Raw genomic sequence first — 15473 nt, 5'->3', positions numbered from 1 at the left:
TAAAATAAGCGCAGCAAATAAGGAGGCTCAAGAAAGACGCCAAGAATGAAGCCAAAAACGACGCACTGTCGATGATAATCAAGTCTCTGAAGAATCTGGCTTCTCGTGTACCAGGGCAGGAGGAGATGGTCAAGAATTTAGAGATTTTTAGGTTAAAAATGATTCTTAGGTTATTACAAATTTCTTCTTTTAACGGCAAAATGAATGCACGCCCCATTTATTAAACCAAATGGGGCGACGCTGTCCAAGCAGGATTTCACTGATACCTGGAGCCTTAACTTTAGAGCACAGCATCCAGGTTTTAAATCAATCTGTTGAGTGTCCATTTATTGATTCAGTTTTATGATAAACATTTGAATATATATTCTGAAATTGTAGTAAGAGGGGATCCAAAATGGTTTTAAATATTTAAATACATTTTTTTTTGTTATTGTTGTTTTTATTAAAGTAAAGTTCTCTGGTAAGTAGTATTTTTTTATTTTTACAATATAGTAAACCAGTTACTTTCTTGAGAAAGTAACTAGTAACTATAACTAATTACTTTTTAATATAACTTGCCCAAAACTGGTAGTGAACCTTTTTAGGGCTTATTTTCTTAGAGCTGGTTGCTTGTTTCTCTCACGAGATCTTGCGACACCAATCACAGATAGTGTCTTAAAGTGAGGGTAGGACAGCTTTGAGTAGTCCATATAATTTTTTTAATGCTCGTCTACACACGTTAATCTAAATGTTAGCCTGATTAAATTACCACAGTGTCAACTTGAAGTTAATTTTAAACTGAATGCTGAATCGGAAGCCGAAGTTTTAGAATAATTCTAAATGAAATATTTGCGTTTAAACTTTCTGCCCCATTGGGCAATGAATGTGGGGAGTGATAAACAGTTAACTTCATAAAATATCAATATCATGAGCCATCTTATTGTTGTTGTGTTTAGTTTGGACTAGAGAGCCTCAGAAATATTTAGAAAAGAGTTCGACAGATTATCCTTCTTCTGTCAGTACGACAATGAAGAGAGTTTATGTGAATTAAAGATTTGATCAGATCTGGATCGACCTCGCTCTGCGTTCCTTAATCATCTCCCGTAATTCATCATTCCCACAAAGTGTAAGCAATAAAGACAGCTGGATATTATTTGCTAGTACAATCAAGTGGATAGATTTTGTGAATAGTAACCAAGAATGTTGGGAGCGTTGCTGGTTTGTCAATAATATTTGCCAGATAATTAAACAGCCTTGGGAGACAATGATAAACATTGTTTACAGAGGGCTGATCCCTGGCAAGCGCCAAGCTTTGTATCATCGCTGTCTCCGGAAAACACACGATTACCCCGCTCTCATTACTGATATGATAAACGACGGATTGCGACGTGTCTTTGGATTGCTGAGAGGACACAAAACGAGGGGAGGTTAGAAGAAAAAAAAAGGAGTGAAACACGCTGCCCCTGTAGCAGAGAGCGGGGTTATCTGTGTTGTGCTGCAGATGAAGCGGAGTTCTTTGCACATCTCATATCAGAACTGGTAGAATTCAAGCATATATGATGAATTAAAGTTTTCACTGTTTATTAATTCACTTTATATTTATACTTCATCACCCCATGGCTTCCTCATCCCTCTCCCTTTCCGTCTGTGTAAAGTCAATTCCGTTGCCCACCAACCCGTCTTTCTTTCTATTTTTTATTTTTATTATTTTCTTATGGTTGGTGTATCCACACAGAGGTTTAAATATGCCCCTTTATCTGAGCCGCCCAGGCGGGAAAATGAAAGGGATGGCGGTCCTTAGAACCCTGGGAAAGCGGCTGGCTCAGTTGCCAGTGTCAAAACCGAGGGGAGGGCACTGAGCGGGCAAACACAACACACACAGTAACACACTTTTCTGCCACCGAAAAGAGAAATTGGGAAGAAAAATAGTCTTAGTAAGGCAGTGAGGCTTATGATTATATGCCAATATGATTTAAGAGGCTCCCCATAACAACTATGACTGGACGGGGAAATTCAACAGCTAGTGTACATCCTTCTCCCTGCTTTCCAAGACTACAGGGCCTTAAATCCCCTTCAAATTTTGACACATTACAACCACAAACTTCAATTTATTTTGAGGATATCTGAAATGGTAGACCACCAGAGAGCAGTGAATAGTTGTCAAGTGGAAGGAGAGTGATCGTTTTTTTTTTCTACAAATAAATCTATTTTTTAATGAGTTTGAAATGTGTGGTGTTCGTTTCTATTCATCCCTCCTAAGTGAATCATTTGTAGAAGTACCTTACATTCCACTTAGTAAATATTTTATGGTACACCTGTAGCTGATTTTATAGAGACTGAATTGTTTTGCAAAAAAACTCAAACTGAGGCAGTTTCAAGTCTTACCACATATTCTCAGTTGGAATGAGATCTGGACTTGGTCTGAGCCTAAAAAAAACAATGCAATTGAACCTCAACCATTCTATTGTATCTCTGGACGTATGTTTGTGATCTTTCTTTTCTCAATCTCAAGTCGTTTGTAGCCCAGAAAAGGTTTTCCTCCAAGCTGTTCATCTCTACATCAAAACAGATCAGCTTTTGTGCTCCTAATTTCATCTGACAAGAGCAACTTCTTTCATATGTTTTCTGTGGTTCCTTCATTTGACTTTTGCTGAAATTTAAATAGGACTTCTTAAGGTTTTCTTTTAACAGCACAAAAAAACAATAGTTGTTTTTTTATCTCTTCTGATCTTTGGATCTGTACAGGTCCTCCAGCGTTGCCATGGGCCTCTTGGATGCTTGATGTCCAGAAATTGCTATATTGTTTCAGTGACAAATTGGGTTAATTAAGAAGGCTATTGATTGCATTGAATTGCACCTTAGTTTACCCTAAGATATCTTAGGGTAAACGGGATAACTACAAACAAAACTACACACTTATCAAGAGCATTATTTGTGATAATCTTTGAAAACTATTGATACATATATCTTTCCTTCAACTTAGGAAGAAACCAAATGCAATTAAGTTTGTAGTTGTTATAAACTAGTAGCTATGGCCTGTTATGTCCTCCATGCAGGCAAACAATAATTGCCATTAGTAAATCTTTGTTAATTTACTTTGTCAGAAAGCAAAGTCACATATCTCCCTGGAGGGCACGTTGGAGACAATTTGACCGCCTTTACAAAATATCAGCCATCCCTGTGCATCGCCCGCGCATCCTCCAGCAGAAAAATCTGCATCAGCATCGGCACTCCTGCCGACTAGACAAGGAGACTGTTTATAGCACAAATTATAACCACAGCATTGGGTGTTTTATTTTAGAAAAATGATTCATTACAGTCTTTGAGCTAGACAAAAATTGCAAAACACTGTGGAAAGGGGGTAGGTGAAATTAATTCAAATCCTAGAAAGAAAAAAAAAAAAAAACTCCATAAAAATCTATTGCCAGTGCTGGTTTAAAGCACAGCAAGTTATTGACTCCTGAATCCTGCAGGTGCAGAGGTTTTTCTGCCAGACTGGTCGGTTTGCTGCGCGAGCAGGAGGCAGGAGCTCAGTCCTGTGGGGCTGTCTGACAAACGGAGTCATGTGGGATACAGTTTAAGGCGTGAGCGCCTCTTGGAAGAAGCTGCAGCGGCTTGCAGGAATGCATCTGTAACTAAAGAGAGAAGGCAAATACAGACGAAACAGTAAACCCACCAACCCAGCGTGAGCAGGGACTAATTAGTGACTGTACTTACAATTCAAAGAAAGGGGGATGAGGAGAAAGGAGAAGGAGGGGATACACAAACAAAACACACGCTCACACATACACCCAGCAGACAGTTGGAGGATGAGGACAATGAGTTTGCTTAGCTTAAATGGGATTTACAAGCCAAACAGACACACGCCAACGCCACTCACTCAGACACATAATATTGCTTTTGTGACACGGCCCTTTTCTCTCTCTGTCAAACCAGCACATACTAGCTCAGCCCTGCTCTGTGCAGATTTCATCAATAGTCCCCCCAAAAAAGTGAGGGAAATTCCTGGTGATGGTGAGAAGTCCTGAGTGCAAGCGGTTCTGGTGGGCGACCGGATAGATAGAGGGAACATTTTGTTCCTCCTGTGTGTTCTTTGACTCTCAGACTGTTCCCATTGAGGCCGAGTGTCAGTTATGATTCAAGAACCCCGGTCTCTCTCCGGAGAGGGGGAGAACAGGACGTGGCCATTGTGACATTCTCCGAATTTGTCATCAAAGAACAAACATACAGGAGACAGAGACAGGGTGGACCAGAAACTTTACTCTCCCCTTCCCTGTGCTCTGCTACAGCACTTTGCAAGACTCTGAATACTGCCTGAGCCTTTTAAAATATGCCCCATAACAACCACAAACTTCAGGGAACTTTATTAAAGTTTTATGTGATAGAACAATCTGTGGCTCCAGAGCCATATGTGGATCTTTAGCCCCTCTCACATCAGCGCTTAACAAGTTTGGCTTTTTAAAAAAAAGGCTGGTTTTAGCAATTCTTCTGTCTGAATAGCCACATAAAAATTATGATTAAATTCAATATAAACCAATTTTTAAAAAAATATACAGAACTTAAAGAAAGAGCACTTTTTACTTTTATTTTAGATTTTATGTTTTTCTTTGTTCCAAAAGCTACAAAACTAATTGCTGTGATTTAAAACCTCAAAACAAAACACAGTAAATGTATGATATCTATATATAAACGTTTTAGAAAAGTCCAATCAGTTGTATGGCTCTGCATAAAAATTCATTTTAGAGGACTAAAATGAATTTTAGTAGGGTCTTATTGTAGGCCAACACAAAGTAGCTGACAATGGTAAAGCGAACGGAAATGAATGATAGAATGGCTCAGTCAAAGTCAGGATTTAATTCCAAGTGAGATTCTGCTGTAAGACTTGAAACAGACACTCTTCATTCAATCCATCTGAGCTTGATCTGTCATACAAACAGTTCAAAGAATGGCTAAAAACTTCAGCATCTATGTGTAGAAAACTGTGACAGACTTGCCCCAAAAATATACACTGAAGTTTATCATTGTCACGTGACAAAACGTGGAGAATTTAGAAGGGTATGAATACTTTTGCAAAGCACTGTATGTTCTTAATTCTTTTAGAAGAAAAATAAAAATCACTAAAAAGCTCTCATTTCCCTGATGTTGGCACCGTTCAAGGTTGAAGCAGCGTCTCCTCAGGAACATTTCAATTTAATGTTTTGTCTGCGTTAAACAGCAACAACTAATTTCAAGGCAACGGCAAGTTACCGTGATATAGTCGTGGTTAAAACACAATTCGGAGCCTGCAGCTGGTAAAATCTACTTCTCACAATGGGCTTTAACAGCAGCAGCAGCACCCCACTCAGCACTCCGGGGACTCCTCTACAGTAGGTGGCCAAACAATGCCGCCCATCTCTCCATGAGGTTAAATGCCTTTCCAAGGGACTCAGCATTATTCACAATGACTCTGCCGCCCTCCTCCCACTGCCTTGCGAGTTCAAACCAGTCCTGCCTGATCCATGAGCAGAAGACGGCGGTGAGGAGCCCGCCGCCGAGGCTGAGGTTTTCTTATCCCGACGTCTAATCTTGGTCCATTTTGGTTTCCTGTACCACGCTGTTGTCATCACAGTCAGTCAGCGGGATGACTTATTATGACTTCTCTGCTGGCCGCTACGTTTCTCGTGTATTAGCTGAACCGTGATTACCAGATTTTAACTGGACGAGGGAGCTTACCGGAGGTTTATTACGATTGGGAAAAATTCCAAGGTCTAACACAAGGGAACAGGCTCATAAAATGCCTGTATTTTCAAAACAACACAATTTTTCCAATAAAAATTTTGAAAAATGGTACAATACAAAGCAAAAGATCAACCTAAAACAAAAATAAAGCAAGATTTCAGACAAAAAGAGAGACAGACGCAATGTCTGGCTTCCCCGCTGGACAAGTGGGTGAGTTCATACTGAAGGCGAGACACAAGACTACCACGAATCTGTGTCAAGAAAAGACACCTCAGTAGGCAGTTTCACAGCACTCCTTTAAAACAGCTCAAACAGTCAGATGAAATGTCAGGCTGTCAAAACATTGATTAGAGATCGGCAGGTTTTTAGCACGTTCAGCAGGCTGCAGTCGCACAGAGAGCAGCGAGGACCGTGTGTGACTTCAGTGAACTGCTGAGCAACAGAAAGCTAATTACTGCAACATGTGCAATTAGTTGTTTTCCTTGAATTCAAATGACCACCTCACTGCTTCGCAGAGGGCTCAAAAGCCTCACTGCCGTAGTGCCTCTGTGCACAGGGATCAGACGTGCCTGATGAATTCTGCAGGCGATTTATGAGCTGCAACTTGTAGCAACCTGACGTCTTTCTTGACACAAACATCTAATATTTCTTACCTTCGATGTTTACCAATTTGGTGCTTAGTAGAAAATATTTTCTATTTGTCTACTTGTTTGGTGAGGAAACAAGTATATGATTGCAAGCAAACCTTTATCTTCCTCATACTTACAACCTGCAGTTCTGTTGTGTTTTTATCTCAGGTTTCTATTAGTTTTCCAGACTTAAATTTTAGGCTTTTTAGCAATTTAGTAACAATCTGGACTTTGTGTAAACTTTACATTACCTTGTTTGGTTTAATCATTTGTACTCTTTGCAGACTACAAAATAACACAAATCTTTTTGGCTTCCAGTTTAGCAGTGTGTGATAAAACACTGTCTTAAACATCACCTGGACGGGGATAGAAAATATTTTTTTTTTCTATAAGTGAATGCACCACAAGGCACTTTCAGGCTGTACTGAGCTCAACAGACTTCAGTGTGGAAGTTTTTACTGCATGAACACTGTACCTTGGCTTCTTCCAGTGTCAGAAACATGTTTATAAATGAATTCTTTATGAAACACAAAAGATATACAAATTTTCTAGAAAGAAAACTGTATTTTAGGTCAGGGAATTACATTTCTGGGTTAGAGCAACTTAGAATGCCTGTTTCCTGGAAACAGGCATAGAAAATATTGTATTAGTAAATATTGGGAGTCTTTTGAATAAACTCTGCAGGAAAAACAAACAGGGGCTGCTGTTAGTAATGCTAATTATGCTAAATGCTAAAGACAGCTCAAAATGGCAACTCTGTAATCGTTTCTGTTTTGCTGAAATCATGTTTTACTACTGAGGTGTGTAACACAGACTGCTCTCTGACACACGATGTGATGGTGACAGTAATGTAAATAATTAATGAAAGAATGGCTTCTTAAGACTTTTTTATGATTGTAATAGATGAATTGCCAATCTTAACACATAAAGGTAATTCAGAGCATTTTCTTCCTAAATATTAAATTAGACACCATAGTTTATTTGGAAATAAACTATTTTTAAAATTATCTTGCAAAAAATAACATCCCTTACATTTTTAGCTATGAAAAAAAGAAAAGAAAAGATAATGAGCTATAATCTGCCAGGGGAAAAAAACACAGGGCTAACATTTTTAACTCAAAAACACAATGGGCCGCTGGATGAATGACTGCTGAGCACTCCAACCACCGGGCTTAGCAAGTTTTCTGAGGGAAACCTTGAAACATATGATGTGATTTTTCACATTTGTCTTTATCCTTCTGTCCCGTAACTCAGATATTTCACTGTAATTGTAGATTTTTTTTGAGATACAGAAAAAGGCGTCGTTCTAACTTTTGCATTTACAAAACAGGTTCAGTTTAAAACCCTGACCCAAAAATCTAAATGCCGAAAAAACAGAAAAAGAATTGTAGTTTTGTATTTGTGTGTCTTTATTTGTGATTTTCTCATCAAGTTAATAAACAAAACAACCAATGAACTAACAGGCTTATGATGATGTACATTAAATCATTTTTTTAAATCTACTTTTCAAGATAAAAAAGCCCTTTGTTTTTTTTCTGAAATTCAGAATACTATATTTTTGTTAATTTAATAGGGAAAGAAAAGACTAGAGACTCCTAAGTTTTTCTTTTCCTCACATAATTAAATTTTTCCATACTTATCCAGACTTGGAAAAAGATCAAACTGTATCCCAGACTTTCCTATACTTTCCAAGCCCTGCGTGTTAAAGATGCGAGCATTTTCCCGCCGTATTTCCAGCGTGACCTCTTTGCAGTCTGGCACTCTGGAGAGCCAGAGAATCCAGCCTCACAGAGTCTGCTTGTATTTGCTTCCATCCTCTGAGCTTTTGAAAACATCCAAATTTGATTTCAGAGTGAGTCTACAGGAGCCTTTAGCCTGTTTACTGAATCAGACGCTTCTCTGTCTTGTCTCACAGCCTGCCTGCCTGCCTGCCTGCCTGCCTGCCTGCCTGCCTGCCTGGCTGGCTGGTTGCAGAGAGGCCCCAAGAGGGACAACAGACGGAAAGAAAAGTTACACATGCACACCAACACACACACATTTCCAACACTTGCAGATGACTTTAATTCCTCCTTCTCCTTTGTTGCCAATTTATTTGGTAACCCACTTTGAATGGATGCATCTTCAGTTTTTAAGTTTTTTTTTTTTTTTGGAATGAGTTACAACTCCTTTTGGTTTGTCAGAAGGAAGGTTTTAAAAGAGAAAGAAAAAAAAAATCTGAGCAGCAGCACTAATTAATGTGGTGCGCCTGACAAGTGTTGCTGCTAAAACAATTTCATTACATCACCAATTTAAATTACAGAGGAAGGAGACACTGGAGGGTGCGCTCGTTCTTAGTGTGTTTACACACTTTCTTAGACAGACACAAAGAGGGAGTGGACATAACGACATGAACACCTGCAATCCAATGCAACACTTTTGCAATGAATACAACGCCAAATTCAAGTCTGCGATCAGAATTAGAGGCTTGTTGGTGAAATGTTCGGAGCTTTATAGCTTGTATTTTTAAAATGAAGATAAAAATGCCTTCATCCCGTTTTATGAATTTGAAAACACTTTTAGACTGCTCACTGTAAAAATATAGGCTGACTTGTTTTACTCTTTGCCCCTCATCATTAGCATTTCTAAAGGGTGGCGTATGCCAATTTCTTTTTTTTCTATATCAGAGCACTAGCACAAAGGTGAGGTTCACACCTGTAGCTCCTACAAACTGAGGCGTTTGCAATTGAAAACAAAAAAGGCAGATGCTTCCAGATCCACTCACAAATGTAAATAGTTTTCAGTCTGAAGGCACAATAACCACTGTAATGTTTAGCTAGTGTTCCAATATAGTACATTTGGTTTCACAGTTAATTATTATTATTATTTACCAAAAAAATAGCAGATAAAATGTTTCACTTTGCAACAGTCAACCGTCAGAATGACTTTTAAAATGTGTTAATTTTTTTTTTAACAAAAACAGGAAACAGAAAGGAATGTGTTCTTTTCTAAAAAAAAAAAAGAAATTATCACAACAAAAACACAAAAATGTTAATTAATCAAGAAGATCAATATGATTTTCTTCATAGATCACTAATCAGAAAGTGCTTTGCAACTGTTCGAACAAAGAAACGAGAACACAAAACAACAATCATACCAAAACTGTTAACACAAATAAACTAATGATTAAGACAACTAAAATAAATGCCATGCAAACTATAAAACAGAATAAACACAGAGTCTTAAGAAAGGAAACAGTAGCAATAAATGTTAAAAATTAAAAAAAAGTTTAAATGTAATGAAAGTCTTCATTTGTAAAATACTATAAAACATAAAACTGCCATCTAGTTTTTAGACTTCATGATGAAATCTAAAAACTAGAACATCTGCACTCTCCGCTGCCCTGATCTTTTGAGTGTAGATAGAAAAAACAGGATAACAAACAACCAAACAGCAGAAATACATATCTAAACTCACCAAAAACAATTACACAAAATTTGACACAAGACATGTTTCTCTACAGTTGTGAATGGCATTGTCTGTAGCACAACAATGAGGTTAGCTAAAGCCACGATAGCTTTACTTTCAGATTCACTTAAACGGCATATAAACTTATCCATCATGTTTCCGAGCAGAGCCTGCAGAGTGCTGACTCCGGCTGTCACAAACAGTTCACTTGCCCCAACTTGGTCTTTTCAAGACTAGACTCCAAGATATTTCAGTTTTCTCACTGACACTTTTTATATTATCTGACAGTTTGAAAGAAGAATATTTGCCTTCTTTTGTTAAACACGTCGTAACAGCTCTGTACAAGCATTGTAGTTAAAATGATGTCCTACATTTTACAGAGTATAACAGCTGTTGAAAACCTGCACTTGAAGAACTAAAACCCAACAGGATCATCTGCATACATGATGCGAGTAATTTCCAATAAATCCTCCAATAAATTCTTATAAGCACAACAAAAAATGGGTGGGCATGAGATTATAAGGATATAATTAATTAAGTCAGCTATATAATTAATTAAAACAGAACAAGTATGTACATATTATATTGTATATTTGTTGTAAGTATACTGGTTAACTAAAAAAAAAGTGTATTTTAAAAATCTGTAAGTGCACTTATGTATCAATAAGATGGATTTGGAAATATATTCTTGCATCAGATGACAAGAATTACAATGGATGAATGTTGATGTCTGCTGCAGGATGCTGTTCTCGTTTCCTCTTGTTTTGGGGTTTATGTTTTGTTTTTTTTACAGGAATTATCAAGTGCAAAGGCTCCAACGGTAGGAAACGGGATTCAGGCTAAGAATACAAGCTCTACATCACCCTGTCCTAAACTTCAGCTGTCCTGTAGCAGGCTGCAGGGTAATGAAAGAGCAGCAGTCTCCACCTCCTCCTCCCTCCTGCAATCCCTCCTCCCATCCTGAGCTCCCCCCTCTCTCTCTCTCTCTCTCTATGTGCTGCGCTCTGCCCTGGCTGGCCTCACATCCAGACAGCAGGAATTTAACGGGGAGGGTCTGCCAGACTTAAGACACAGGGCTGCAGGCTGAGACCAAATGAGGCACTGCTGGTTACCAACACAGATACTGATTTTGGGTTTTGTGCAGAGCAAACAGGATGTGCAGACCAGTCTGTGGAAAAGGATCAAGGGTGGGTGTGCGCTGCAAGATTTCAGAGTGGGCACCAGCTTTATGGCCATCTGGACACTGTCTAACTGTAATATTAAGGGTACAGTAAATACTCTATTATTTATCATCTTGAATAAATAATTTTTAAAAAATTGATTTGAAAAATGTTGCAAGAAAGACTTTGATCCCAAATGTCCTAATTGACCTCCTACTGTGAGCCAGTGAGATTCTGAAATTCATTCAGTAAATAGTGTCATGCATTCAAACCGAAGTGCCAAACATCACAGAAGCTGCATGACAGGTGCTGTATAACACAGCAGAGACGGAGTAACACTTGGACATGCCAGCTAATTGCATTACAACAGGTAGCCGATAATAGCCTTGATGGGAGTCAACAAGCCCAGACACACGGCTGACTGTTAGCTAAGTGACATACATTCAACCGAGCCATCAGCTGATCAGCTGAACACACACACACATAAAATAAACCTGCAGCCACTCTCTTCCGAACATATTTCCACGGCACTGTCCGAATGCCGTCACCTCCTTTTTTAAAACAATCCCAATAAACGTTGCCGCTTCAGCGCAACTCGTTCGCACGGTGTTTACATACAATGGAGCAAGCAGTCTGGCTATTAAAGCGCTCCGTCGCGGCTCACGCAACCAGAATTTGCCCCCTTGACACCAGTTCATCAGCGGCTGTTAAAAGGTTCCCCGGAGGTCAGCCTATTGTTAGCAGGTAGTGGCCGTACAGCGGGAGGCAGAAGCCCCACATTCAGCATTCAAACCTCGCTTTGCAACAATAATTTAGGAGAAAATAACCAGGCGCGAAACTTACTTTCTGCTCGAAGCTCAGTGGCAAAGCCGCGTATTGTTCCTCCACGCCGCGTGTTTACGGCGCTCCGCTCCTTCGCTCTCTTCACTTCACAAAGACGATGTGCGAGAACCCCGAAGACGGTGTGACTGACTGACTGACTGACTGAATCAACTACCGTAGAGCACGGCAAGTTGAAGTGTCAGATTACACTGGCTATTCAGTTACCAGAGAGAGCCGTGCGAGGTGGTGGAAGGAAAAAGGCGGCCTAGATTTCCTGCGGAAGGACACCAGTGGTAAGACGCAATAGTAACATTATAACAATACCTCTGCTGGAAATATGTAGTAATTAACTTCTGTGACCTGTTTCTTCATGCACATATTATTATTATTATTATTATTATTATTATTATTATTATTATTATTATTATTATTATTATTATTATTATTATAGGCACAACATTTGTTAGAGAAAATATTTATTTATATTTATTTCTTTATATCGTTATATCTTGGATTTTACCTGAATATTCTTTACTTGTAATTGTTTATTTAGTCATTTTAAATACCCGTGTTTATTTAAATTTTCAGGTTCATCTGATTAAATAAAAGCTAAGTACTTTTTTCTATTTTCTCTATTTTGGACACGAATACAAAAATGTAGCAAAAAAAAAATGAGCAATGGAAATTTACAACAGATTTCAGTTGTCTGTTAAATGTTGCGTTTAATTGCTTTTATTTTTGTATTGTATTGTATTTTATTTGTTCAAAGTCTGGATCACTCCTATCAAGATATCAACATTTCATGTTTTTTGGTTTTTGTCCTTTTTTTAAGCTACATTTGGTATTACATTATTTTTGAAATATATATTAGTTTATACCTGATGGTAGTGGCATTTGTACACTCAATCTGTGTACACTCCAAATACTGTTAAAACAGAGTCTTTGTTGAGCATGACAGTATGTCAAGAAACAGCAGTACATAAATTATTATAAATACGCCCACAAGAAATGTGGACGGGCGTCTAAAGTTATTTTGGCGTGTATATCTTTGCATACTGGGCCCCGCTCCAGCAGCTCCATACCCCGGTTTCCGTGTTTTGCTGGCGGCCGTCCTCCTGTGGAAGCCTCGGAATAACAAAGACGTGTTTGAGAGCAGCGGCAGGCTGGGCTGAGCGCTGACGTCAAGGAACAATGTCTCTCCTCCCGACACGCACCCTCGCACACACACGCGCACGCACGTCTGCACGCAATCTCTTTACTTCCCCTGTGTTCCCAGTCAGGCAAGGCTGAACTGCCCCAGAGGGAGGGCAGCTCAGCTCGCAGCGCATCAGATAGAATCATTCACTCCTCATGCGCCGCGTACACGCAGGATTTCTGTAGTGTGCGTGCGCGTTGGACTGGGAATAAACAATCAATGGACTCATAGATAACGTATACCACATAAACCATAAAAAGACAGAAGAAAAACAAACAAAGGAACACCCCAACTGGTCTTGCACGTGCAGCGTGCACCAGACGCGCACCATACCTCCTTTGGCTGAAACTTTTGGATAGAAGATCACCAACAAAAGTGATAACAATTGCTGTGCTCAGTTTACGATTTCATTTCACACTGTGTCACAAGTCCAAGGGTCAGATTCCTGTTAGCAGTTCTTGGCTCGGGCACCTCTCTTTGAAGGGAAGGAAGTGTCTGCCATCCTTTTAGCTTCCTGCCTGCAGGGTTCCTGACACTGATGCAGTGTACAGCCTGAGCAAGCTATCAGCAGTGAAAGGATGGAGGCGGCTGGGTGGCCGTGTGGGTTTGGTGTGTGTGTGTGTGTGGGGGGGGGGGGGGGGGGGGGGGGGGGTCTGTATCAATGTGTCTCAAGGACACCCCAGCCCTCTGGTCAAAGCAGCCATGATCACTGATGGGGACAAATGCAACCAGTGACATCAGCTGCTTGGGCAGTTTCTCATTTTTATTTCAGGGAAGCATATTTCTACAATGGAAATGAGGTTAGCACTCAATGTCACATGCTGTATCTGGGAGCTCATGTTTTTTCTACCTTTAAATGGCCTCTGAAGATGACTTATGTCAATGTGTCCTCACTCTTTGCTCTTTGCAAGCCTCTCCATCTGCAGATGAACCATGGTACTATGGTCATGAGAAAGAGATGAGGAAAGATTTTATCTTGAAAAACTTCTTGAGAAAATTTGAGTGAAACCAAGAGCACTTATTTTTGTGATGGTTTTGCAATTCACAATATGTGATTATCGAATAATTTGGTCTTTATAACGGTTTGCAATTCACAATATGTGATTATTGAATAATTTGGTCTTTATAACGGTTTAGTTCCCGAAACCGTTATAAAGAACCTCTAGTTGGTGTAGGATATGTGTTTCAGGTTTTGTCAATATAAGTACATTCATCTAAGTACATTCATTTTTGATCTAGATTTAATGAAATGCTACTTTGGCATCTTAAAAACAATGAAACATCCTTTAAGTTTGAGCTAATTTAGAAGCTGCAGAGGGCTGTGGGAGTTGGGAGTTAATGTTATTAAAGCGTAATGTTAGTATTCTCCGATTCTAAAGTAGAATAATTTTGCTGAGTTGGAATCAGCAAATGACATATCTATTGGTAATTTTTTCCACTTAGCTTTCAGTCTGATAATACTATCTCATGTTCTGGTTCATCCATCAAGTTTTTATTTTATACTAACTAAAGGCAATAGGGCATGCTATGGGTGTTAAGGGCCTGCAGATGGTCAGGTCATCCTGCAGTTCAGAAAAAAATGTTTTGTTGCCGAGCTTTTTGTTGTCATTGCATGGCGTGCACTTCAGCCTCTCCAGATAATTTAGTCAAATGGCTGCCAAGAAGATGGATGGATTTTAATACATATGGGTTCAGTCTGAATTGCGTATAATTTCACATGTGCTGCATTTTAAACGTTAAGCGAGTGCGTCAACGTAAACCAGAAGAAATACATTTTGACAAGGTTAACCCATAGTGTGTTTTAGCAGATCAAATTACCATATGAAAACAACTTAGTCTTCAACACATTAATGACAATCAAGCCAGACTTTGTTTAAATACTAAATGATCCTCATTTCTCTCTGTCATCTTTCTGCTCCTGACATTGCTTCTCTGTGCTGAAGCAGCAGGGGGAGCGATGGATGCCTCTTGTAGTTACATGATGGAAAGAGAAATTTAGTTGCGCTGAAGCTCTCTTGTTCACATGGAGGTGTGATGGTGGTGTACTGTGGAATCCAGTTGCTTGCACCATCAAACTTCAACAAACCATATTGTCAGGAGTGACAGACACCAGTAAAACAGTCTCTGGTTAGACTTGCGGCACTGTCATGGTAACGAAACTCTTTCTAAAGTCAGTTACAGTAGACTACAGTACCTCTTAAATATGACTGTTATAGGGTCGTCAATCCAAAACACTCAACCACGTTATATCGTACCACTTTGTTTCTAAATCACTTTAAAAACAAAGCTGAACAAACTACTGAGAAATTATACAAAATTAAAAAATGCAAGTTGCTAAAAGAGACAAGATTCCCAAGTTCATTTTAAAAATGCATTTGTGTCAGAATGTTCTGAACAAAAAAGACAAGCTCAAATTAACCAAAAACAGAGGGTGAAGAAGAAATTTGTCCAGGGTGTAGTTGTAAAAATTTGCACAAGCATTTAAAAAAGTGAAATCTTTTATAGAAACTTGCTAAATCCTTTAGA

At 39.1% G+C, this 15473-nt stretch overlaps 1 protein-coding gene across 4 annotated transcripts in view; it reads right to left on the bottom strand.

Moving 5' to 3' along the window:
* The window catches only part of zmiz1a (zinc finger, MIZ-type containing 1a), a 125168-nt gene extending 113171 nt beyond the window's left edge, over positions 1–11997 (bottom strand). For 2 of the 4 annotated variants that reach the window (XM_032552938.1, XM_032552939.1), the window contains exon 1: positions 11774–11994. The gene's annotated coding sequence lies outside the window, so the exon portion shown is untranslated. Of the gene's footprint in view, positions 1–11773 lie in introns of all 4 variants that reach the window. The other 2 variants (XM_032552942.1, XM_032552941.1) reach the window with 2 other exon arrangements.
* Between the last annotated feature and the right edge of the window lie 3476 nt (positions 11998–15473).

This window comes from Xiphophorus hellerii, chromosome 22 (genome assembly GCF_003331165.1).
Source record: "Xiphophorus hellerii strain 12219 chromosome 22, Xiphophorus_hellerii-4.1, whole genome shotgun sequence".
In the NCBI taxonomy this organism is placed as follows: Eukaryota; Metazoa; Chordata; class Actinopteri; order Cyprinodontiformes; family Poeciliidae; genus Xiphophorus; species Xiphophorus hellerii.
Note: the sequence above shows the minus strand (reverse complement) of the source record. Positions and strands in the feature narration are given on the sequence as shown.